Genomic DNA, 25198 nt, shown 5'->3' with positions numbered 1-25198 from the left:
AAGAATTTTCTCATTAAATTACTAATTACAAAGGGAATAAAGAATTAGAAAATCCTATTCCTGTGATATTTCTGCCAAACATGCACAATCTGAAGCTAAATATGAAGAGAAAACTTCAAAATATTCCAGTTGAGGAAATTTTATAAAACGGCTAGCCTGGAATCTTAAAAAATGTCATCATCGTGAAAGACAAGGTGAGAGTGTGGGGCAGTTCCTGAGTGCATTACTTTGAAAATGTAAGATAAGTAAATATAATGTGTGCTTGTTTGAATGCAAAATATTTTATTGAGATGATTTGCTAAGCATGAATAGGATGTGAAGATGAGATGACAGAAACCCATCGGTGTTAATTTCCCAACTAGGATGGTTATGTTGCATATACCAGGAAAATATTCTTTGTAGTAAGTAGGCGCTAGAGCATTTGAGGGTGGATGGACATCAGATAAGCAGCTTATTCTCAAATAATTCTGGGAAAAAAGTTTTTGTAATTATTTGCAGCTTTTCTATAAGTTTAAGTGCATTTCAAGGTAAACATCCTAAAAAAACTGCTAATGATAACATTGTTCATGGTTCATTACTGAATATGTTAAATTATTTTAGGAGGAAGGCAACTTCAAGTTCACTCTTTCTTCTCTTTTCCCTTTGAGGTTTGACTCAGTTTTCCGAATGTTATTTTATCAAGTAAAACAACATCCTAAAGAAATTTTTTCCATATGTTATTAGCAGTTAATATTGTCTAAATTGAATTATTGCCAACTAGTTAATAGATTCCAAATAGGTTTGTGAAGGGCTAATGGGAAATTCACATTCAATTTTTTTTTTTTTTGGTCTATTAAGTACAAAGGAAAAATTTCTTAAGACCTTATGCTTTATGTAATTTTTAGAATTCCTTGTATGCTAACATTTAATTAAGTCTTGAAGACACTTTTAATATCTCAGAATTCTTGAACTGTAGCTAGTTATCGCCAGTTATCTACTTGGTGATGAATCTGAGCAAGAATTTTTAATATCTATACACCTTGACTTTTTTGCTTTTTGCTAAAGTTTTCATTCATCATAATGGATTTTGATATCATCATAGTTGAAAATCTTCCATTAGTGAAATTTTCAAGGATGAAGAACATCAGAAGTGTCAAAGGCAAGTAAACCTAATGACATTCCCTAGAAAGATGGTAACTTGAAGTCACTTTGTTAACTTTTTCTTGTTGTCATATTATCTGAACAGACCTGAATATGAAATGCTCCTCCTTCTTCAGCCCACACAATGGAACATGGTGTTTTGCTACATGAAGATAAATTTATGAAAATCGATGTCAAATTATTGGGCAGGATGTTGCAGAATTGCTGTAAAAATTAACAAACATTAATTTCCAAAACATATGGCTTACCTGAAAATATTTAGATTCTTAAGTTTCATTTTGTAAGATGTTAAACCATTTCCTTATTTATTACATCATGTTTGTTGAATACTGACTGCATATAAGATAGCATATAACCAGATAGTATGAATTTTCAGTGCTTGAGTGCTTGTGAAAGTATTTTCCCCAGTTTACATGCAGAAAATACATATGCATTTGCCTGTTCATTATGAAACTAACCACAACATCAAAGTTGGTCAAAGTTTCTAAATCTGTAATATTTTCATTACTCTCATAGACAAAGATCAGGGATAATGCATGATTAGTTGAAATTTGTGAAGTGATTTTTGGGCACTGACCATGTCTGTTTTTCTTATTCCATCCTGAAAGCCTCAGTAGTTGGGTGCTTTGAAGAGCAGGTGTTGTCTTATCCATCCTTCTTGGTTGTTTGAATTTTAAAGAAAATAAGAATGTAATAACTAGAAGAAGAGTGTTGCTTCATTTGAATAGAATAGAATTTACATTCATACATATTTTTTTGTATCATCCCCATCATCTGTTTTCCATGTTCGCCACCCATCACACCCCAAACACTCCGGTAAACACTATTCTACTACCTACTTCTATGAGAAGTGGGATCACGTTAATGAGGTCATGTGACATTTCTCTTTCGGTGTCTGCCTTATTTCATTTAACATGATGTCCTCCAGGTTCATTCATAGTTTATTAAAATAAATTTCAAGGGGCTGGAGCTGTGGCGCAGCAGGTTAACACCCTGGCCTGAAGCGCCAGCATCCCATATGGGCGCCGGTTCTAGTTCCGGCTGCTCCACTTTCTATCCAGCTCTCTGCTATGGCCTGGGAAAGGAGTAGAGGATGGCTCACGTCCTTGGGACCCTTCATTCAGGTGAGAGGCCCAGAAGAAACACTGGCTCCTACAAACTGTTGAAATACTTACTTAAGGTATACTAAGCTGATCTTCTGTATATTAAGATAATCGAAAATGAATCTTGATGTGAATGGAAGGGGAGAGGGAGTGGGAAAGGGGAGGGTTGTTGGTGGGAGGGACGGTATGGGGGGGGAAGCCATTGTAACCCATGAGTCGTACTTTGGAAATTTATATTCATTAAATAAAAGATAAAAAAAAAAAAAAAAAAAAAAAAAAAAAAAAAAAAAGAAACACTGGCTCCTAGCTTTGGATCAGTGCAGCTCTGTCTGTTGCGGCCATCTGGGGAGTAAACCAGTGGATGGAAGGCCTCTCTCTCTCTCTGTCTCTCCTCTCTCTGTGTAACTCTGACTTTCAAATAAATAAATAAATAAATCTTTAAAAATTTCAAAATTTCTTTTTTCTAATTCCTCCATCTACATACTTTTCAAAAAAAGATTGATTTATTTATTTCAAAGGCAGAGATACAGAGAAACACACACGCACAACACACACACACACACACTGCTTGTTCTCTCTCCAAATGGTTGTAATAACCAAGGCTGAGTCAGACTGAAACAGGTACCAGGAGCTTTTTCTGGGTTTCCCTGTGGGTGCAGGAGCCCAAGGACTTGGAACATCTGCTGCTGCTCTCCCAGGTGCATTAGCAGGGAGCTGGTTCGGAAGTGGGGCAACTGAGTCTAGCACCAGCATCCCTATAAGATGCCAGCACTGCAGGTGGAGGCTTATCCTACTACCCCACAGCACTGGCCTACACACTTCTTACATTTAATTTTGAAATAGCAACCATGGTCATTTTAACACAGTGTTCTAGGAACTTTTGAGACTATTGATTCATGGAGTCTACTTTGCCCACACCAGGGAAGACAAAAGATTTAGAATCTTTGATCCAGGGAGAGAAAGACTAGGCTCCTGTTGGAGCCACACTTACAGTTTCTATGTCTGCCATCAAGTTTGGTGGTACAGCAGTGAAGGCGGGATCTGTTCTTCCATCACCGCTGGGTACTGACAGTTGTCAAAGTTTACAACACAATGTAAATCGGTGGCCATCTCATAGCAGTAACGAAGATTCACAAGTCCCTTCATTCACACCACACTGTCAGGTGCTGTGCAGGGGTCTGGGGACACGATGGTGCATGAGTCAGGTGTGGTTCCTGCCTTTGCAGAACTGATGGTCTGGTTCTGGAAATGAAGAGCAAATGTGTGCAAACCAACCATGCAGAAAGTATACATCATGAAAATGCTATGAAAAGTGATGGATGTGAAGAGAAAAGGTAGAGGCAGCTCTAACCCAGGAGCAATAACCAGCAGAGAGAGTAAAGTTTTAAGAATGAGGTGTCGGGGGAATGGTGGAGAGGATAGTAAAGTTTTTCTCCCTTGGGCATGCGTTTGAGCTCCAGGCAGGTGGACTCATGCACAAACAGGAAGGGGTGTGTGTCGGTGAAAATAAGCTTTGTCCTTTTCATATTTTGATGGAGGAGTTGAAAAGTCTTTGAGAACAGTGGTTCTTCCTCTACTGGAACTTTTAAACAGGTAGCAGCTTCTGTTACTTACGCCTGTCTGATAGCTCTCCTTAGCACGAGGCTATATATGTGCCGGGTGCCTGACCATGGTTTTCTAGGCCCTGGATGATCAGGCTGTGTTTCCTTAACTTCCTTTTGCGTCTCTTTTATCTCTTGTGTTTTAGGAATGTGAGATGTCGGAAACTTTCCCAATGGCACATACCTCTTTCCTCTGCAGGCTCTTTGCACATCCTGCCTCACCAATTTGGAATCTTCTCCATTTCTTCACAGGACTCTCTTGTTGGCAACCTTTAGGTCTCAGTTAAATACTGCATGGAGGGCCTTCCTTATTCATACTGTGAAAACCAGGTTTCTCCCACCTCTCCCATCGTTATTTTCTGTTGTATTACATAATACCTCTTATCATTTGCAATTGCTTTCTTTAACTATGCTCTTGTTTTCTGTTCCTTCTTCTATTCCAGTAGAACACAGGGTTTATGATGGCAGCGTCCATCCTGGGCAATAGGTAGTGTCTGTCTCACAGTATGCACTAGTGGACAAGAGGTAAATAAATGAAATGGACAGAAGACAGTTCACGCTTCCTTCTCCCTGGACCGATCATGCTGGTAAGCTTTGCAACACAAAGTACATCTCATTTACACAAGGAATTCAGATTATCAAAACCAAATGTATCATTTCTTTCATCATTTATTTTTATAGTGGAAGGAATCTGGAAAGTCACATTTTGACATATTTCAATAGTTTGCTGATATTTTCATCTAAGCAAGAGTATCTGTGTGGTGCACTTGCTTTGCGGCAGCTATTGGAAAATTTTCAAAGATCTGCTGACTCACTCGGGCTTTTTATGCAGTGAGAAGCAATGAATTTCAAATCTAGAAAATAAAACAATAACCATCAGCAAGACTAGGAGTTGTTCAAAGTAGCAGAAACAGGCATGTAGCATGCAGCAGAAATTTAGGTATCAGAATCCACATGATGACAAGGTTGTCCCAGTCAAATCTAATGCATCCTTAACATCTCAACATCTCCACGATGAAATCTAATGAACACAATTGTTTTTGTTAGGATAACTTTTAGTTTTTTGTTTGTGAATCACAATTGAAAATATTTGAGGGTACATTTTTCTTTACAAATACATGGCGTCCTTTATTAGATTACCTTATATAAGGTTAGCTCCTATAAAGAAATTTGCTGTTAACTTTGCCCTGCCTTTGAACTGCATCAGAAATAAAGCTCTTTGAAATATATGAACAATCCTAGCTTGTTGGATTTTGAAGGAAACAGAAAATATCTATGTATGGAGAGGGAACAACTGCTTTTAAATTTTATGTCAGGGTAAAGTGAGTCAGAAATTAAAAAATCTCATTTTTTATTTCCAGTCTTTTACTCTATAGTTCATTATTACAAGCAATCATCATTTAAGCTTAGCTTATCTATAAGAAAATTCTACTTCTTAATATAATCATCACCTTAGTCTCCTATATTTTCCAATGATAATCTTTAAATGCCTATCAAATTATGTCCAGTAAATAACATGTGACCTCTTAATAACAATACTCACATTATGTGAGATATATTTATTGAGGCCAGTGCTGTGGTGCAGCAGGCTGAGCGCCATCTGAAGTGCCAGCATCCCATATGGGTGCTGGTTCAAGTCCACTTCCAATCCAGCTCCTTGCAAATGCACCTGGGAAAGCAGTGGAAGATGGTCCAAGGTTTGGGCCCCTGCACCCATGTAGGAGACCTGGAAGAAGCTCTTGGCTCCTGGCTTTGGTCTGGCCCAACCCTGACCATTATGGTCATTTGGGGAGTACACCTGCAGGTGGAATATCTCTTTCTCTCTCTCTCTCTCTGTAACTCTGACTTTCAAATAAATAAGTAAAAATATTTTTAAAAGGATGTATTTATTTATGTTGGCAGAATCTAAACACTGAAAAATATATGGATGAGTGGCAGGAAAGTAGGAAAGTTGTTGATAGATTTAAGTAGCTTTTTTTTTTTTTTAGGTGAATTATAAAGATCTCCACTTTGTTTTAGCCAAATGAGAGATGCTTCTGACAGGATTAAACAGCTGTGACATAGGCTTCTTTGGTCTCATGATTTTTAACATTTTTCTTATACATCAAATTACTGCATCGGACGTGTGTATGAATATGGATGAAAACTTATACTTACATGGTGGTTCTCAGAGTTAAAGAGGGCTTTGGTAGATTGCAACTGACCAGCCCAACTGCAGAGTCAGAGTGAGTGGTCTGACGCTCAAGCCCTCAAACTAAGCATTCCAGGTGACCAGAGTGACTCATGGTCTACTCTAGGAAATTTTGCTTTTGGTGTTATTTTTGGAACAAGGAAATAGATCCTAAATCTTTTTATGATACAGGAAAGGATTCTGAAAATTGGATCCAGGAAGTTATAAAAACTGTTTTCAAAGAACTGTGTGATTCTAACTGTAATTTTGTTTCAGATTTTTTTCCTCCCCTGGAAGATGTCTCTAAGATAGAGGCAAGTCAGTGGATTCTTGCATATGGTTAGGATTCTTGCATATAGCTGTCAGCAGCCTCTGGAGCAGTAGATTGAAGGACCTGAGCTCTGAAAATATTATGATATCTTCTTTATCTAACACAAAAGAATAATTTTCCAAACGTGCATGCTGAAATTAAGATAGCTTACTCAAAGTATTTTGACTGCAAAAATGTAAATTGTAGGTAAGTTAATTGAGGCAGAAATGTTTGCTTTCTCTGTCTCTGTGTCTCTTTGTGTTTGTTGCTCTCTGTCCAGTTTTTCTGGTGCCCGTCAACCTGCTTTCTCTGCTAACAAGTTAATCTGGCCCTGAATTGACCAGCTGCCCCATTTGCTCTGAGGGGCTACCTATTCATTCAGTGTTCATAGAAGCTCTGGAGTATACTCTCATGCTCACTGCACAGCAGCAGAGGAGGGTAAATCCGAGGGTGTGGTCTGCTCTTACCTGGGGTGAAGCTCCTCCCAAACTAAATGCTAAACCTAAATGCTTAACCTAAAATGCTGGGGTGAAGTTTGGGAGGAGATAAATAAATGCAGGCTGGAGACCTACCTCTCTACCAGAGTGTGAAACCACAAAAATAGGAACACACATGTGTTTTTTTCTGTTGTTTTGAGAAAATCTAGTTCAGTTTTTTAATATCAGATATCAGTTGGGAAAAGGGGAGACACTGAGAATAAAGGTTACGGACGAAAGGGATGTTTTCTGATTGCTCCTCTGGCATCAGACAGCCCTCTGGATGAAGGAGAGGCCAGGACCCCATTGTTACCAGGCACCCAGTTTTCCACTTTCCTTCAGCTTAAATTTTAATAGAATATCTATCTATATCTACATCTACATCTACATCTACATCTACGTTGCTTCTCAAGTACAAAGGTGCCTATTCACCATTCCTCTGGAAGTTTTGAGCCTAACAAAGTGCTAAATGAGGTGTTGAAACTATAAAAGGATACTGGCTTCTCAATTCTCATTTAAAACTCACCCCCATTGAAGTACAGGCTCTTCTACATTCTCTGGGACATAAAGGACAGAAATGCGCTATTTAATTTGTCTGGAAATATTGATTTGAAGCTGGACTTTTAAAGAAAAGGAAGTAATACACCTTCAGCTGATTTTTTATGGCTAGTGGATAGTCCAACAGAGCATTCTCTCTTTCTTTTTAAGCACAAAGAGCTGGGATTTAACTGCATTGCAAACCATTTCATCAACATATTCTTGAGGTAACAAGCATCCAGGTACTTTGTTTTCGCCTTACCATAAAGATAATGGAAATTCAGCTGAAATTAAAGGGAGAAAAAGGGTTTCTGAGATGAAGAGGGAATCAGCAAGCTAATATCCTACAGAAACAGAAGGTGATCCAAAGCAGGATCAGGCATCCCCTCCTCTGTCCTTTCCCTGTCAGGAGGAACCTGTCACAGAAACAAGGTCGGTGCTTTTGTGGGATCTCCAGCAGGCTCTGACAAGGATAAATGGAGCAATGGGCACTAATGCTTCCCTGCCTCAACCTAAATCCAGCGACTTAGGGGGAAATGGAAGAAAATCTTCTAGATGGACAGGAATTTGGAGTTGGATTCTGGCCTAAACTCTTGGCTTACGAGGGAGAAATTGAGGCCTGCATCTCATTCTTCACCACTTGAAGAATGATCCTGGACAAATGCGCGATGTCCTTGCCCCAGCTTCCTGCCCCCTCTCTCCCCAACCAAGGAAAACTCCGGAAGGTTGTGTTCATTTCTGCTCTTACAACAGCTCCGAGTCTTATCACAGGCCACATTCCCAGGCAAGGGGTTCTTGGTTCGGAGTTGCAAACTTTTCAAGGATCATGCAGGGAGCTACGAGAGGAGCATCTCCTTTTAATACGCAAAGCTTTGTCTCTGTTCTTCATGACTCTTTGCTGCTTGTCTGCAATAAGGCCGCCATGAAATATCCCAGAAAGTTCTGTTGTCAGATGTTTCCTGACCAGGCCACCCAGCATGCCTGCAGCCTAACTCTGTTCATCACATCCTGGACTACTCCCGTGAAATAATCCTCCACCTGCTTTCAAAGAGCACTGCACCCTTGGCACCAGGCCGGGTCATGTCACGCAGAATATTGAGCAATGATTTTTTCCAAGGACAGCTTGTGACCTCATCAAAATGAAAGGTGGCAAGATGAGATGTTTCTTGGAACTGCTGGGCAGGAGAGAGTGGTGTTTTCCTGCTGGTTTTGGGTGAGTCTGCCTGTGAGGCTGGAGCTTCTGGGACTGGTCTGACATCATAGCAGGAAAGGCTATTTGGGAATACGGCCAGAATCCAGGAAGCTGGGTACGGGTGGAGAGAGGACACTGAATGCTGAGGGCACTGTTTGAGTTACTCATTATGCCTTCTGGAGCTGAATTTTAATGATGAGAACTCAGAAATTTTCTTTTTATTTAAAATGGTTTTGGCTGTGTTTTCTGCTATTTGCCAAAGGACAAACCCTCTCTGATATCAACTGAGGTCTAATCCCAGCCCAGTCACTTTCTACCTGGTGACATTGGGTAGGTTATTTAATATTGCTTTTAGTACTTGAAAAAAAAAATCTATAAATTAAATCATCTACTTGATAAGTGTTTTCTGAAGATAACACAAGGCTGTGGTCAAATGCTTAGACTAGTAAATCTTAGCTAGTTCTGCCTTGCAAAATGTAATTTGTACCACAACTTCGATACCTAGCACATAAACATATCTCTAAAGAGTTTTAAGACTGAGAGTCCTTCTTTTATCAATGTCACACCATTTCTTACAATACTGAAGTGTCATTCTCATTCAAATCTCATTCTTTATCCCTCTTTATAGTTGATGTAAAGTCATACATCACTCAGGCTTAATAATTATTTCATTAATTCCCAGCTCACCCTAATCTGAAGTGATGCTGAACTTAATGTAAGTGTGGGGTAACAAAGAAATGTACTAATGGAGAAGATGTTGAGAAAAGATGTTGGGATTCTTTTTACAAAATAATAGTATTACAGGTAGACAAATAAGGGAATGATGATAGCAATAATCAGAGAACATTCAGAAAAGATAAATTTCAACCTTGGTCCCTCTCAACAGAGGATGTAAAAGAATGAGGGAAAAGCCAGCAGAGCCGTCTCCTTTCAGTCTCTCTTTATCTGTCTCTCTTGGCTCCTCTATTTCTTTTTTTTTAATTTTTTAAACTTTTATTTAGTAAATATAATTTTACAAAGTACAGTTTATGGATTACAATGGCTCCCCCCCCCATAACGTCCCTCTCACCCGCAACCCTCCCCTTTCCCACTCCCTCTCCCCTTCCATTCACATCATGATTCATTTTCGATTCTCTTTATATACAGAAGATCAGTTTAGCATATATTAAGTAAAGATTTCAACAGTTTGCTCCCACACAGAAACATAAAGTGAAAAATACTGTTTGAGTACTAGTTATAGCATTAAATCTCAATGTACAGTACACTAAGGACAAAGATCCTACATGAGGAGTAAGTGCACAGTGACTCCTGTTGTTGACTTAACAAATTGACACTCTTGTTTATGGCATCAGTAATCACCCTAGGCTCTTGTCATGAGCTGCCAAGGCTATGGAAGCCCCCTGAGTTCACTGACTCTGATCATATTTAGACAAGGCCATGGTCAAAGTGGAAGTTCTCTCCTCCCTTCAGAGAAAGGTACCTCCTTCTTTGATGACCCGTTCTTTCCACTGGGATCTCACTCGTGGAGATCTTTCATTTAGGTCCCCCCCCCCCCCCCCAGAGTGTCTTGGCTTTCCATGCCTGAAATACTCTCATGGGCACCTCTATTTCTACAGATGTGTCTCAGCGGTACCTCTCTAAGCTTGACCAACCTTACCAAGGCATACTCTATCACATTGCCAGATTTCTTCCAGATCTCTGCAGGTTCCTTCTTATCTTTCTGTATGGATCCCCACACAGCAGCTTAGATGCTAGGCATAGCATTTAACCTTGTCTTAGGTATTCACTCAGTTGCCAATCCTAGATTCCATCTCTAACCTTCCTGGTTGGTTTTCAGTTCTCTATGAAAGCATCCTGGACCATATTCTACTGCTTCTTGCTTCTTCCCTCTATTCAGCCACTGTGTTTTATTGATTGCCACCCCTCCTCCTTTTCCACCCTTTCTTCTTTATTTTCTCCTTCAGTGTCTTGCTTCTGCAGTTATCTTTCCTAAAGAACAGTTCTCATAATGCTGCCCCCTTCCAAGGAGGGGATGTTACTTTTGGAAGTGCTCCCCCAAATTTTCTATCTCACAGGCCAGTGAAATCAAAGCAGTATTATCAAACTTTTTTTCTTTTTGCAAATAATTACATTAGAATATTCTACCAAGCTGCCATCCACTCCTGCCATCATTTCACAATAGAAGTTACCTTTGATTCACATATAGGAAAGATAATCCCAGGATAAAGGAACAATCTTTAAATTGAATGCCTTTTGTCTGAGGAAAGCAACTTATTAATTACATTTATTTTTCCTCATTTCTTCCCAGTCTGAAACCTTAGCCTTAAACCATCACAGGCCCATGGCAAACTTCTGGCAATCGCTGGTCCACAGAATAAACTGAAAGGTTTTAGCATAGCCTTTGAGACTTGATCCATTTGGCCTAGAGAATAGTTTGTGTAGACAAAATGTGATTCTTCATTGCTTCAAAATTGCCTTTTGAAAATTTCCTTTCTTGTCTTTTTCCTATTGTCTTCCTTTTGTCTGAATTGCAAGCTTCTTCTTATTTCTCCCACTCCTGGCTTGTCAATTGTTTTTATTGATAACTAGCTCATTCACTGCATTTGATCCCCTTACAGTAATTCTCCCCTTCATACACACTCTGTTCCTCTGTTCTCCATTACACCTGTAACTGTTACACCTGTCATCCTCTCCCATCATGCACTGCAGTGTTATTACTGAGGCACCACTTGCATATGGGCAGGGACCATGTCTTGTATCTCTTAATAGTCTTATGGAAGGACATTGCATGAAACAAATGTATAGTGAATAATTGTAGAATATAAGTAGAATTTGGGAATCTCAGTTTTATAGGAAATGTAGCTTTTTTAAAGGTATAAAAATGAAAACACAATGTTTCATTCAGCATCATTGTCTTGGTGGCTGATAGTGTTAAGGAATAAGGAAAGACAAAGCTGAAAAAGCCGGCTTGAACTCAAAGTGCCAGCCGGAAGGTGTGAGAAGAGAGATAGCCATCCTCTCAGAGGAAGGGTAAGTGTGGGACCCTATGGTCATTTCTGTGACCTGAGTGATGTGAATTGAGTGATGTTGCACTGACTGATGTGAGCTGATAGGAGGCCACGTTTACCCTACCTGACTCCCAGGCTGCATTCCAATGTAGTAGAGCTTGCTGATTAGGAGAAATGCCAAGGAAAATGTAGAAGGTGGACAGGAAGACAAACACAGGTCAAGCCACTGCAATGGAGTTACAATACAACAAAGCACAAAACCCTTCTCTGAAGTGCATTTGACTCCAATGTACTCTCAAAGGGAAAGCACGTTGTTAGACTGGGAAAGGATTAGCAGGCTAAAGAGTGTGAATGATTTTCTTCTTTTAACATGATATTCCTGAATCATTGCTTTGGTTCATTAATATCTATGTAGTGAGATAGAGAAGTAGGAAGATGGGGGCCAGTGTTGTGGTGAAACAGATTAAAGCAATAACCTGCAAAGCTGGCATCCATTATGGGCACTGGTTCATGTCTTGTCTGCTCCACATCCAATCCAACTCACTGCTAATGGCCTGGAAAAAGTGGTTAGAAGATGGTCCAAGTGTTTGGGCCCCTGTCACCCCTGTGGGAGACCTGGATGAAGCTCCTGGTTCCTGGCCTCAGCCTGGCCCAGCGTTGGCAGTTGCAGCCATCTGGGGGAGTGAATCGGTGGATGGAAGATTCTTTCTCTCTCTCTGTAACTCTGATGTTCAGCATAAATAAGTAAGTTTTCTTTTTTTGAAAAAAAAAAAAAAGAATAGAAGAAGGAAGAAAGAAAAAAGTGTGTGAACTCATCAACTAAAACAAATTCAAACTAAGACCACTTTTCCTCTGGCACATTAAAGTTCCACCTTTTCAAATTGCTATTAAAATGAAATCCAGCAGAAAGGCCTTATCTATCTATCTATCTATCTATCTATCTATCTATCTATCTTCCTTCCTATCATGATCATCATCTATCTATATTTGTCTGTAATCCATTATTATTCAATTAATTCTTTGGTGAGTGACTTACACTTTAAGCCAACTTTCCAACCACACACTGAAATTCTTTTTTTAAAGATTTATTCACTTGAAAGACAGAGAGAGTCAGAGAGAGAGAGAGAGAGAGAGAGAGAGAGAGAGAGATCTTCTACTGGTTCACTCCCCAAAAGGCCACAAAGGCTGGAGCTGGACTGATCCGAAGCCAGGAGCTTTTTCCAGGTCTTCCACTGGGTGCAGGGGCCCAAGGACTTGAGCCATCTTCTACTGCTTTCCCAGGTCATAGCAGAGAACTGTATTGGAGGTGGAGTGGCTGGAACTCGAACTGGTGCCCATATGTGATGCTGGGACTGTATGTGGCAGCTTTACCTGCTATGCCACAGCACTGGCCCCCACACAATGAAATTCTGTGAGACCAAGAACAGACCAGGATATTAACCTGGGAAAAATTGCTTCACCTTGCGAAATACTCTAATTTAGCACCTGCTAATTGAGAATGTAGCTACATGGAAGTCCTCCATTACTTGCATAGCTTCTTAGAGGTGTCTCTACCTGATCAGCCTGCTACTGGAGAATGTGGAAAGAGTAAATTTGAGAAAATCTATAGTATATGCCTCAACCCTCCATTGCATAAGCATGAACCTGTATAATGGTAGTGCCTGCAGGCTGTGGTTTCAGATACTGCAGTATGCTTCATTGTGCTGCTGAAAAACATCTACAGTGAACATTGCGATGAATCAGGTAGGATGACAGCATGTCACGGACACTCAAGCAGAGCTCAAATGCTTACGGAGGCCTCAGAGCTTTGTTTCAAGATATCTTCCTTTCTATTGAATCAGAAGCTGCATACCGTATCTTCAACAGGCTTGCTCCTACTCTACTGTTTTCCATATACTCATTTGATGGTTAGGCTTAATTTGAAAAGAAGTGCAAACTACATGTTGGGGAAAATATTACAACTGGCCATTTATCTCTGTTATTTGGAATTTGAGTGCTAATCTGTTTTTTTTTTTTTTTTTTTTTTTTTTTTTTTTTGACAGGCAGAGTGGACAGTGAGAGAGAGAGAGACAGAGAGAAAGGTCTTCCTTTGCCGTTGGTTCACCCTCCAATGGCCACCGCAGCCGGCGCACTGCGCTGATCCAAAGCCAGGAGCCAGGTACTTATCCTGGTCTCCCATGGGGTGCAGGACCCAAGCACTTGGGCCATCCTCCACTGCACTCCCTGGCCACAGCAGAGAGCTGGCCTGGAAGAGGAGCAACCGGGACAGAATCCAGTGCCCCGACCGGGACTAGAACCCAGTGTGCCGGCGCCGCAAGGCGGAGGATTAGCCTAGTGAGCTGCAGCACTGGTGCTAATCTGTTTTTTAAGTGGGTAAGTATACGTGTGCAAATCAAGTTAGGTAAGAGTAAGAAGTTCTGGTGTTCTATTGCACGGTAGTGTGACTAGATAATGATGATATGCTAGAAAGAAGCTAGAAAGAATTTTTAGTGTTTTTACATAAAGAAATGATAAATGTTCAAAGAGAGAACATGTTTATCCCGACTTGGGCATTCAATGTATGCATATATGGAAACAGCACATGGTACCTCATAAAAATGTACAATTTTTATGCATTAGTAAAAAAAATCCAAAAAGAAAATTTCCAAGAATCACAAACCTTGTCTATCAAACCTAACACTGGGTCTCAGCATCAGAACGAGCTACAGATCCAAATCCTGATTCTACCACTTCTTGCCTGTTAATGTTGGCTAAGGGACAGAAACTTGGCAACCTATGTCCTCTTTGATAAAATCAGAACTGTGAAGCCTTCCTCAGAGGGAGAGGGTGGAACTAAAACAGGGCAACAGGCATGAAGCAGGGAAGCCAGCAGGTGATAAGCAGCTCTCTCTCTCTCTCTCTCTCTCTCTCTCCGACCTCTTTCCATTCTTGGTTCTCATTCAGTTTTCCAGGACTGGGCCCTCCCAGCAGTGTACCCACCTGTCAGTCTCTTCCGGCCCTTGCTTACCTGTTTACCAATGCGCTTTGCTGACTGTAGCTTTGCTTTCTCTATGTCTCCACGCTTATCATTTGTCTTCTGCACAGGAACCTGCACCTGGATTAACTAAGGCAAAGCACACCGCACAGTTAGAACAGTACCCGGCACACACTGAGCACATAGTGATTGATACACATCATTATATCATTTGATGCCTGTCTTTGCTTTTTACCAAAACCACCCAACCACCATTCACTGTTTCCCTGTCCTGGACAGAATATTTTCTCTTTCAGGACATGACCATGTTACTGGTGAGTAGTTCAGTATCATTTGGGGTTTTTATAATTTAGTGAGATCATTTTCTTATTCCAAGATATTTGAAGAAATTGATAATAAGATGATTTTTTTCACTTTTGAATTCAATAAACATTTGTTGAGCCCCTCGGTAGAGAGAAATGACTTAAATGCATGTTTGCCTTTAAGAGAAGGAAAATGGACAATTTGCTCCTACCCAACACACACATACACACATACATGCAAGTACACACACATACATACACACACATCTCCTCTGTATTCCTATTTCTGCAAGAAAGCAGAGTACTCCAGGCAGGGTAAAGGTATCCACACCACTGTTCCACAGAGCTCTTCCCCAAATACCCAGGCAGGAACCATTGTTTTTCTTAAATTTTTGCTTTTGTTCTCTGCATAGCTTCCCTCTGAGACTACCCATTGTTTATTTAATTAGCAAAGTTGATATAGCAATGAAGACTTTTTTTTTTTTTTTGAAAGGCAGAGTGGACAGTGAGAGAGAGAGACAGAGAGAAAGGTCTTCCTTTGCCATTGGTTCACCCTTCGTGGCTGGCGCGCTGCGGCCAGCGCACCGTGCTGATCCGATGGCAGGAGCCAGGTGCTTCTCCTGGTCTCCCATGGGGTGCAGGGCCCAAGTACTTGGGCCATCCTCCACTGCACTCCCTGGCCACAGCAGAGAGCTGGCCTGGAAGAGGGGCAACCGGGACAGAATCCGATGCCCCAACTGGGACTAGAACCCGGAGGATTAGCCTAGTGAGCTGCGGCGCCGGCCGACTCTCACCTTTTTAATCTCTGTGTTCATGTGGTGTCTATAGTACATGCAATACTGCCATTTTTTAAAAAGGGAAATTTTGTAAGAGCACAGCATCTATGTGTTAGTGTTGTAGTGAACTTGTAATTATTTTCTTATGGAAATTCACTGAGTTAACTATGAGCTTGTATGAGATTGGAGACAATATGCAATTCAGGGACCCTGTCCCCTAGAGCATCCCCTAGGGGTGGTGATGGCACATGTAATTATGAGTGAGTAGGGAAATAGCAAGACCACCCTTTCTGCCATCCTTGTTTGATTGTCTCATAAGATTTTGATTTTCTCATTTAAAAGCTGGAACAGTAATGTGTCCCACTTGATGAGTTTGATGTAAGGATTGTATGAGATAGTAGAGGCAAGGCAGGTCTTAAGTGTTCAATTAAAATAACTATTATTATTATTATCATGGTCTGGAAATAAGCAGAATATAGTGTCAATCTCAGGTAATGAAAATCAAATGTATGTGCTTATGACTTCCAATAAACTGAAATATGTCAATTCTAATAAAAGAAATTGGTATTTTTCTGACTTAGTAGTGCAAACAACCACTAGTTTTCCTTTGTATTTTTGAATCAACTAGTGGTAGAAATGCCTTGAAATTCTTTTTATTATAGTGCACTAAAATGATTTTTCCAATGTTGACCACACAGAATATTGTAAAAATTAAGAGAGAGATTAGGAGAGAATGGAGGTGGAAGGTTGGGGGTGTGGGCAGGAGGGTAGGGTGGGAAGGACTCCTATGTTCCTAAATCTGTATACATTAAATATATGAATTTTGCATACCTTAAATTAAATTTAAAAAAAGAGAGATTGGCTGGCCCTGTGGCTCACTAGGCTAATCCTTCACCTGAGGCTCGGGCACCCCGTGTTCTAGTCCCGGTTGGGGCACCAAATTCTGTCCCGGTTGCTCCTCTTCTAGTCCAGCTCTCTGCTGTGTCCCGGGAGGGCAGTGGGGGATGGCCCAGGTGCTTGAGCCCTGCACCCTCATGGGGGGCCAGGGGAAGGCACCTGGCTCCTGGCTTTGGATCGGTGCAGTGTGCTGGCCGTGGTGGCCATTTGGGGGGTGAACCAATGGAAAGACCTTTCTCTAAATAAAAATAAATAAATAAAAAAAGAGAGATTAGAATTGGGAGGAAGGATTCCTCCTGCAGAAGGTCAATGTGCAAAGGTTCAGAGTGTGGTGTATAAATGTCTATGGAATGACTAATTTGAATTTTGAAGGAATAGTCTAACACAATTTGTGGAATTCTGTGTCCCTGCAGAAGTTCAACTGTTTGTTTTTGTAATGTAGCAACATTCCATTTACTGTCAGTAAATTAAGACATACAAAATCAAGTCAAAAAGAAAGAGCAGAAGCCCATCTTTTCCATCCTCCAGGTCACAAAATTTGTGGTTGAAGGTTAGTCTAAACTAAAAAACAGCTTTTGTTAGGTGTCAGTGGCAAGATTCATGATTTATGCCTGCCTTGGACTTGTGGAAACTTTTCTACCACATTTTATTGGAAAATATCCTTTCCTAAGAAACAAGTTAATTAAGGAAGACTCAGACAAGTAAACTGCCATCCACAAAATTGGGAAATACTGCAGGCAGTGGCATTGCCCTAGTGAAAGTCTGTGCACAGCCCCTGAGACCAGTGAATTATTTGGTCTCTTCTACTCTGAAGATATGTGTCATGGAGCTTTGATGAGTGTTGGGCCTTGGCAGGGACTTAGTTTATGGCCTCTTCCCTTTGCTGAGCCTTTCAGCAATAAGAAATACTGATCTGTGGTATTTCTCACCAATTAAGTGTATCACCTCCAATTATCACAACTGCAATCCACAGCAAACAGTTTGAAAGGGAAGCAAATTTAAGCCTCAAGGTGCTTTTTAAACTACATAATGTAGATGTAGATGTCACTCAGCATCATCAAAGGCATCAGAAGTGTTTTATATGGCCTTAAAAGGACCCGACACATTTTTCTAAAGACAAGCGTGCTGATACCACCTGCTGCTCAGAGGTTTCAGTTCTCTGGTGTTTGATCACGGTATTTTCAGATTTCTTCTGCTGCTGAGAGCAAGGAAAGTCCTTTTCTGTTGTGTGGCTTCATTGTTTATCTCGGGTTTACAAATCACAGTAAGCAAATGCCTATTCCTTTTGGTTTCTGCTATCCAGATCATGACCGCTTGGCCAGTCACAGCCTTGATGAGATGCTGCCAGTGGGCCTGGACGCTGGCTCAGGTTAGTAAAGATGCCACAGAGCTGCTGTCAACACAAATGTTTCCTTTGTGCTGAACTCCAGGCAGTGGCGATAGGTACAGCGCTTGGGGTCTCCTTCAATCTCCAGGCTTCTATAGAACGCCAAGGGCTTCTTAAGGATTCCAAAATGTGTGTTTCTTTCGCTTCTAAATGCCCACAATCTTGCAGGATCAGCTAGGCACTCCTGTGAATTCAAAGAATCTTGTTACAAAAGGCAAATGTTTTTCTTTGGGTGAGTAAATAAACATAACAAATCTGAACAAATATCAGTTCATAATTCCTTTGGGGCTAAATTCCATGTGCTCCAAAAGTCTTTCTTGTGTTTGGGTAGAAAGATTAACATTTTTTGTCCAGGGCTTTTGGAAAGTGAATTGAGGCAATAAAATTAACTAGAACTGGGTTTGAGGAGGCTGGCTAATGAGTCTGCATCCCCTCTCCGGCTGACGCCTGCATTTGGGATTCTGTGAGGCTGCTGATCAACTTCGTTTGGGGAACAGCATGGGCACAGGTCCCCCTGTGCGGGAAGTGACTCTGGGGTCAGGATTAGTCAGGCTTGTATTTGGTTTAGTGACACCAGCATCTCTCTTTGTTTTCCCTGACCTTTTGTTGTGAAAAATACAAGCCTGTGTAAATGTTGAAGGCATAGCACAATGAACACCACATATCCCTCACCTAGATGCACCAATTGTTCATATTTTAAAACATTTTTGATCTGTGTCTCCATCCAGTCAAGATCCTTTCCAATTTCCTTTTTCCCTCTGAGTCATAAGAAAGTAAGCTGCAACATCATCTCATTCACTTTCTACAAATGTGCTTGAATTTCAAATTTTTTTGCACTGAAATAAAATCTTTTTTAAATCCTGTTTTCTATGAACTTTTGAAGTGCTTCCATAAGCAATTCAGTATTTATTGCCTAAATAATAAAAGCATTTTCCTAATTGCCACAACACCATTTTAATTCCTAAGAATTTAAAGAGTAATGCCATATGCAGTGGTATCCAGCAGAGTTCAGCTAAAACTTTTTCAATTGCTCCCAAATCTTCCCCAATTATGATGTTATCACTCAAATTATAGCTTCTTATTTTAAGTGTTCATATAATGTATTTGGTTATGATGTCTTCTGAGTCACCTTTAGTTTGCAATCACTTTTTTTGCCTTTTGTGTGTGACAGGAGCATTTTGAAGAGTCAACTCCAGCTATTTTTTGGACTGTCTGTTCTTTGGAATTTTCTGATTACAAAAAGTTTGTTGACAAGAAAATGACACAGGTGGTCGTGTATACATCCTGTTTCACTATATATGGAGACACAGTATTAATCACTTGGTTAAGATAATTTATAAATTTTTTTTTTTACTGAAAGTACAGTTTTTCCTTTGTAACTTAATAAATCCTCCATAACGGAGTCGTTGTTATCGTGAATACAATATGAATATCTGGTTTCCTAATAACCTTTCATCCAGTGATTTTTAACATTACTGATGTTTATCCATATTAATTAGTATGTTGTTGATTGCTGTCTGATATTCTTTGTCTAACTTTGCATCTACTATTACCTCGCTGAAATGCACGGATTGTCTAAGGTTCTGAGCCTGTACCTGTCACACAGTTATCACTGACTTACTTCAATGCGACCTTTCTCAAGTTGACAGTGATTAGAATGACCCTTTCTCAGTACTCAGTGAAGTTTAATTTCCATCTTTATAATGATTTAAGCTCTTAACGAAGCCATGAGGCGGAGCAAGTAAATGATGCTTTCCATTTACCTCTCCTTCCCTGCTAAACACTGTATATTGATGTTAAGGACCATGTGTGAGTCAATATAAGGATCGAAGCTACAGCACACTCAAAACAAATTCACATTAACTGTCCTTAATAAACAGATAGTATTAGAAAATAATTGAGAAAAAAATAATCTACTGTCTCAACAGTTTTCCCACTAACTAGGATCTAAAAACCATGCCACTTTATATTGTATTTAAAGATACTGATTATAAAATACATGAAGGTTTAGGTTTAAGCAGCACTGAAGTGGTACTAATGGTATGGTATGGATCATTTTCCTTGAGCAGCAGATTCTAATACAGGGCCAACTTGCATCAAAATGTTCAGAAAACTCAGTGTATTCAAGTTGTGTATTCAGAGTGCCTAAAAGAAGAGGGAAGACAAGGAATAATGTAATTCTACAAGGCTTTAGCTGATCCCACAGGGTGCTAGGAAGCTGGTTTGACCCTATTTAGGATTATGTCAATTTAAATAAACTCAAATCTTCAGATTCCCTCCCCTATGTCACCCCTTCATAACCAGGTATTTGATGTTGGCTGTCCCTAGAAAGGGAACACGGCCTTAGAAGAGGCATCTCCCTTCAGTTGAGGACAATTTCCAAAGGGAGCTGATAGCGAGAGCTGGAAGAACGTTTTCTTTAATACAATAAGACAGGTCAGGGAGGGACAACCCAGTATCCACTACAAAGGCTTATTGTTGTGTTATTTATTATTATTATTATTATCATTTTATTTATTCATTTAAGAGGCAGAAGGACAGAGATAGAACTGCCATCTTTGGGTTCACTCCCCACATGCCTGCAAGGGCTGGGGCCAAAGCCAGGAACTAGGAATGCAATCCTTGTTGCCTATGTGAGTAGCAGAAATCAAATTACTTGAGCCATCACTTCTGCCTCCCATTGTCTGCATTAACATGAAGCTGGAGTCAGGAGCTGGATCCGGGAATTGAACCCATGGAACAAAGGCACTAAGCTAAATGTGTCCTCCTATTGTTCTTATAAGTCATTTTACCACGGATTATAGATCAGCAAAGTGTGGTCTGTGTTCCACTTGTTTCGAAGACTGAGTTAAACAAAACCATATTCATTTATGTGCTATCATAGGGGCTGCTTTTATGCCACAACAGAGTTAGGTTTTTATATGGGCTGTAAAGACTAAAATATTTACTATCTGGCCATTTATAAATTAAATTTAGTGATTCTGATGTAGACCTGACACTCCACTGACTTTGTAAGATTGTAAAATGGGTGCTCCAACTGCTCTCCAGGAGGTGCTGAGGTTGAGGGGTCTAAAAGACATGAAGTAGGATTGAGGCTCAATTGCAGATTTTTTAAAATTTCACTTAAAAACACACTGTAATATATGTGCAAACTGGTCTGTGGATTATTAACTGGATACATGTGGAAGTTGTTGCTAAATACACAACAATGAAAAAATAATACGAATAAAATTACTGGAGACTTTAAATGGAAGCAGAGATTAAAAGGCCATGGTGAAAAAAATGATCCAAGGTTGCTACCCAGGGTTAGGTATTGGAGAAGAATGGAAGCAGGTAGTTTACTGCGGAAGTTGAATTTTCCCATTCTAAGTATGCTTATATCTTTGTTGTGAGAAGATATAACAGGAAAAGTCTCAGAGTCTCTTTTATCCTATTAGTGCTTTTGACTCTGAACATAGAATGGATATTCACCACTTTTTTTTTAAATGAAAATCTCATAGACCTAAGTGTGACCTGACATGTTATTTAGCTTAACCTGTATTTATTGTTACAGAAATGCACAGTTCTGCTTGAATGGAAGGGAACTAACTGATTTTGAACAAGACTAGAACAGAAATAAGATCCTCTTGTTTACTGCCATATTCAAGTGGATATAAGGAGAATGAAGGAAAATTCTACGTAAAACTATTGTATCAGACAGTACTAATCAAGATATTAGAAATATTCTATGTGTGAAAAGTCAAAGACAGGGGTCAACACTGTGGCATAGTGGGTAAAACCACTATCTGTGATGCTGGCATTCCATTTGGGCACCAGTTCAAGTCCCAGTTACTCCACTTCCCATACAGCTCCTTGCTAATGTGCCTGGGAAAGCAACTGAAGATGGCCCAAGTGCTTGGGGCCCTGCCACCCCTTGAGAGACCACGATGGAATCCTGGCTCCTGACTTTTGCTTGGCCCTGCCCTGTTCATCATGGCCATTTGGAGAGTGAACCAGCATGAAAGATGTCTCTGTCTCTCTTTCTCTCTTTGTAACTGACTTTCAAATGAACAAATAATCTTTTTTTTTTTTTTTTAAGTCAAAGACCTATGATGACCCATAGGACTCCATTCCTTCTCTGACTACATCTCTACCTTCCCCTTGCTTCAGTGCTACTGAGTCTGGGGTTTCTCCCACCCTCCAGGCATGATCCTGGCCCCTCTGGCTCACTCTCTACTTCCTCTAGATCTTACTAAATCACAACCTGCTCAGATGGATCTACTCTAGACTTTTGATCCGTTTTACAGCTTCTGCTTAATTTTCTCCTATTGCCTTTATAAAATGTTAATGTACTATAGAACTTCCTTATTGCTTGTAACCATTGTCAGAATGGGAATTTCAAGGAAAAGATGGATTTTATCTATTTCTGTTCATTACTGACTCTTTAGTCTTAAATTGTTCTCAACATATAATGAGCACTCCATGAGTATCTGTTGAGTGATGAGGTATACTATTTATAAATAAAGACATATACATATTGTATGCATAAATATATAAAAATATATATTTTAAAAAGAAATGTAGCTTAATGAGAAAGACTAAAATGATTGTGTATTATCTTTAACAGCCATGTTGTACAAGAAAGGCCCTGAACATCCCTTTTGCGATGTCCAAAACTTGGATTCCATTTATAAGCACCTTGTTCTTTCCTTAGACCTCTAACTTCAAGCCCAGAGTTGAGCAGAACATGGCTTCTAGTTTCTATCAAATCATTCCTGCACTCCAGACAAGGTGCTGGACATTCGCACCAACAAGCAGCTGGTGATGAGAGAACCTCTCACGCTGATGGCTTTTCTGTGGTACACACAGCACCGAGTGGCTCCACTTCCACCTTTCTCCGGGAGTTTGACCCTGGGCAGATCAGCAGGCATCACAAGGTGGAGGAAGCTCACATCATCATTGGGACCCGGGGAACTCATCCTGGAAAGCATCCGAATTCATCAAGGTTTGTTAGCAGATTCGAGAGCACTGCTGCAACGCTGGTTTTGCAGAAGGATGGATATAGTCTCGTTTGCAATCCAGTAAGCTCTTTTGAGCCGAGCAGCATTCCAACGAAAAGATCTGTTCAGTTTTTTAAAGTTCAAATACACACCTGAACCTGCAGACAAGGAGATATGATGTGAGCACCATTGATGCCTTTGAGCATTTCCTGGGGCGCTGTTGGCATTGCTTGGACTGTCTCCTGAACATATGAAAGGTCTTCGTGGAGGTTCACTGAGGGGCAGAGGTTTGGACCAATGGTTCAGAGACCTGCATCCCATATCAGAGTGCTTGGGTTCCGTTCTAGCTCTGCTTCCAATCCAGCTTTCTGCTAATGCACATTCTGGGAAGGTGCTAGGTGATGGCTCAAGTACTTGGGTTCCCATCACTCATGCTGATTGAAGTTCTGGCTCTAGGCTTTGGATAGGCCAATTTCTGGCTATTGCAAGCATTTGAGGGGTGAACCAGATAGGAGATCTCTCTTTCTCTCTCTTTGCCCTTTCAAATAGCAAGAAATAGATTTTTTTAAAGATTAAGGAAAATGAGTATGATGAAAAAAACTATGCATGGGCCTCAAACATTTTTAGTAGCAAAATAAACTTGTCTTTTAATTGCATTTTCTATGAGTTTCAAAAATTTTTAGTAGTAAAATAAAGTCTTAATTCCATTTTCCATGAGCTTTTTGAATATCCTCATATATTTTAAAAAGTGAAATACCAATAAACTACTTGCAGACCCTCTGAAGGGCTTTGTTGGTTTTTAGAGTGTCACAAGCCTAGTTTGACATCAATTGCTGAGGCCTTTTTGCTCTTTTCCATCTTCCTAGCAGTTGCGAGTTGTGGGAGAAGTCCAGGAATGAGGGGGGAAAACACACTGTTGTCATCCATTCAAACTGCTCTTTGAACAGAAGACAACACAGAATATACCACTGATACACACAATGTTCTCACCTACCTGCTTTATTTGGCTCCAAATGTAAATTAAAATTTTAAAATCATGTTATTTGTTCCTCTAATACAATTTAAATATGTACCACTAAAGAGTTAGTAGAATGCTCCTTTTTCTAAGTTTCATGTTGATTATTAGATCTGGAAAGTCCCTTAGTGTTCACCTCATGTGCAAATGAAAAAACAGGCTTTAAGTAGTTGTATCTTGTTCTACTTCACTTAGTACATGCAATGAAATTACCCAAGTTTGAAAGAAGATCTGCTGCCCAATTGCGATCTCTTCCTTCAATACAGGCACAAAATGCCATGCTCTAGTTTAATACAACATGCAGTTGTTTAGAAATAGAACAAAACCTAGCCAAGTGTGAGGGTGACTTAGGGATAGGATCACTCTAAGAGGATACAGTCAGTGTTCCTGAGTGAGAAGGGCAGTCTGCCGTCCAGTTCATCCTGATGAGGCATCAGAGAATACAGCTCAGGCACTGCTTGCACCAGCAATGTGCAGGAATCTCGCATGTGATTTTGCTTATGATAGAAGTTTGCAGATTACATAGTCTTTGGTATTCAGGTTATCATTATTTTCATTGCTTGAAACAGCTAGGAAAAGAAATATAAAATATCAGTGGAAGATCACTATGAAATTTTAGTTGGGAAGAAAATAAACTTTTTTTAAATACCAGAGACTTACTTAATGTTATAAGTCCCATATTTGGATCTGCAAATGTTTTGAAGAAAGGCTAAAATAGACTCTTTAAATGAAATCTAAGCACGTGAAATCTATGGCCCTGTTCGTGCTACCCTGGCATGAGCTTTTCTGGAGTGTGATGGAAATCTCAGCTACGATGAGGGTTGCAGGATGTGCTCATACCCAGATTTGTGTAGTTCGTTCCCTCCACTTGGTGTTTCTGTCTCATTAGCTGATATCCTGCCAAGTCAAAAAGAAAAATGCACTTAACTAATTTTGATGTTTCATGTTTGCTCATTTTGAATGCTGTTTTTTTTTAACGCTTCTATTTCTTCTATTTTTTTCCCCCTGGGAAATTAAAAATAACATACAAGAATATAAGAGTATTAGTGATATGAAGAATGTACCAGCACAAAAGACCCAGAGCGAGCCTAGCACCTCCTTCTAGATCCCAACTTCCACTCCATCTTACTCCTTTTGTGAAAGTCTCAATTCTCACTTCATCCTCAGAAAAGCAAACAACGTAATAATTTTGGGATTTTTTTCCCCCTTCCAGTGGTTGAATTCTGAAATGGAAGGGAGAAGAGACATCTCATATCAGGTGGTAGCTGAGTGGCCCCCACTGGAACATTCACATTGTTGTTGGAAGAGCAGTGCCATACAACTACTTTGGA

The sequence above is a fragment of the Oryctolagus cuniculus genome, chromosome 14, assembly GCF_964237555.1.
Source record: "Oryctolagus cuniculus chromosome 14, mOryCun1.1, whole genome shotgun sequence".
Lineage (NCBI taxonomy): Eukaryota > Metazoa > Chordata > Mammalia > Lagomorpha > Leporidae > Oryctolagus > Oryctolagus cuniculus.
Note: the sequence above shows the minus strand (reverse complement) of the source record.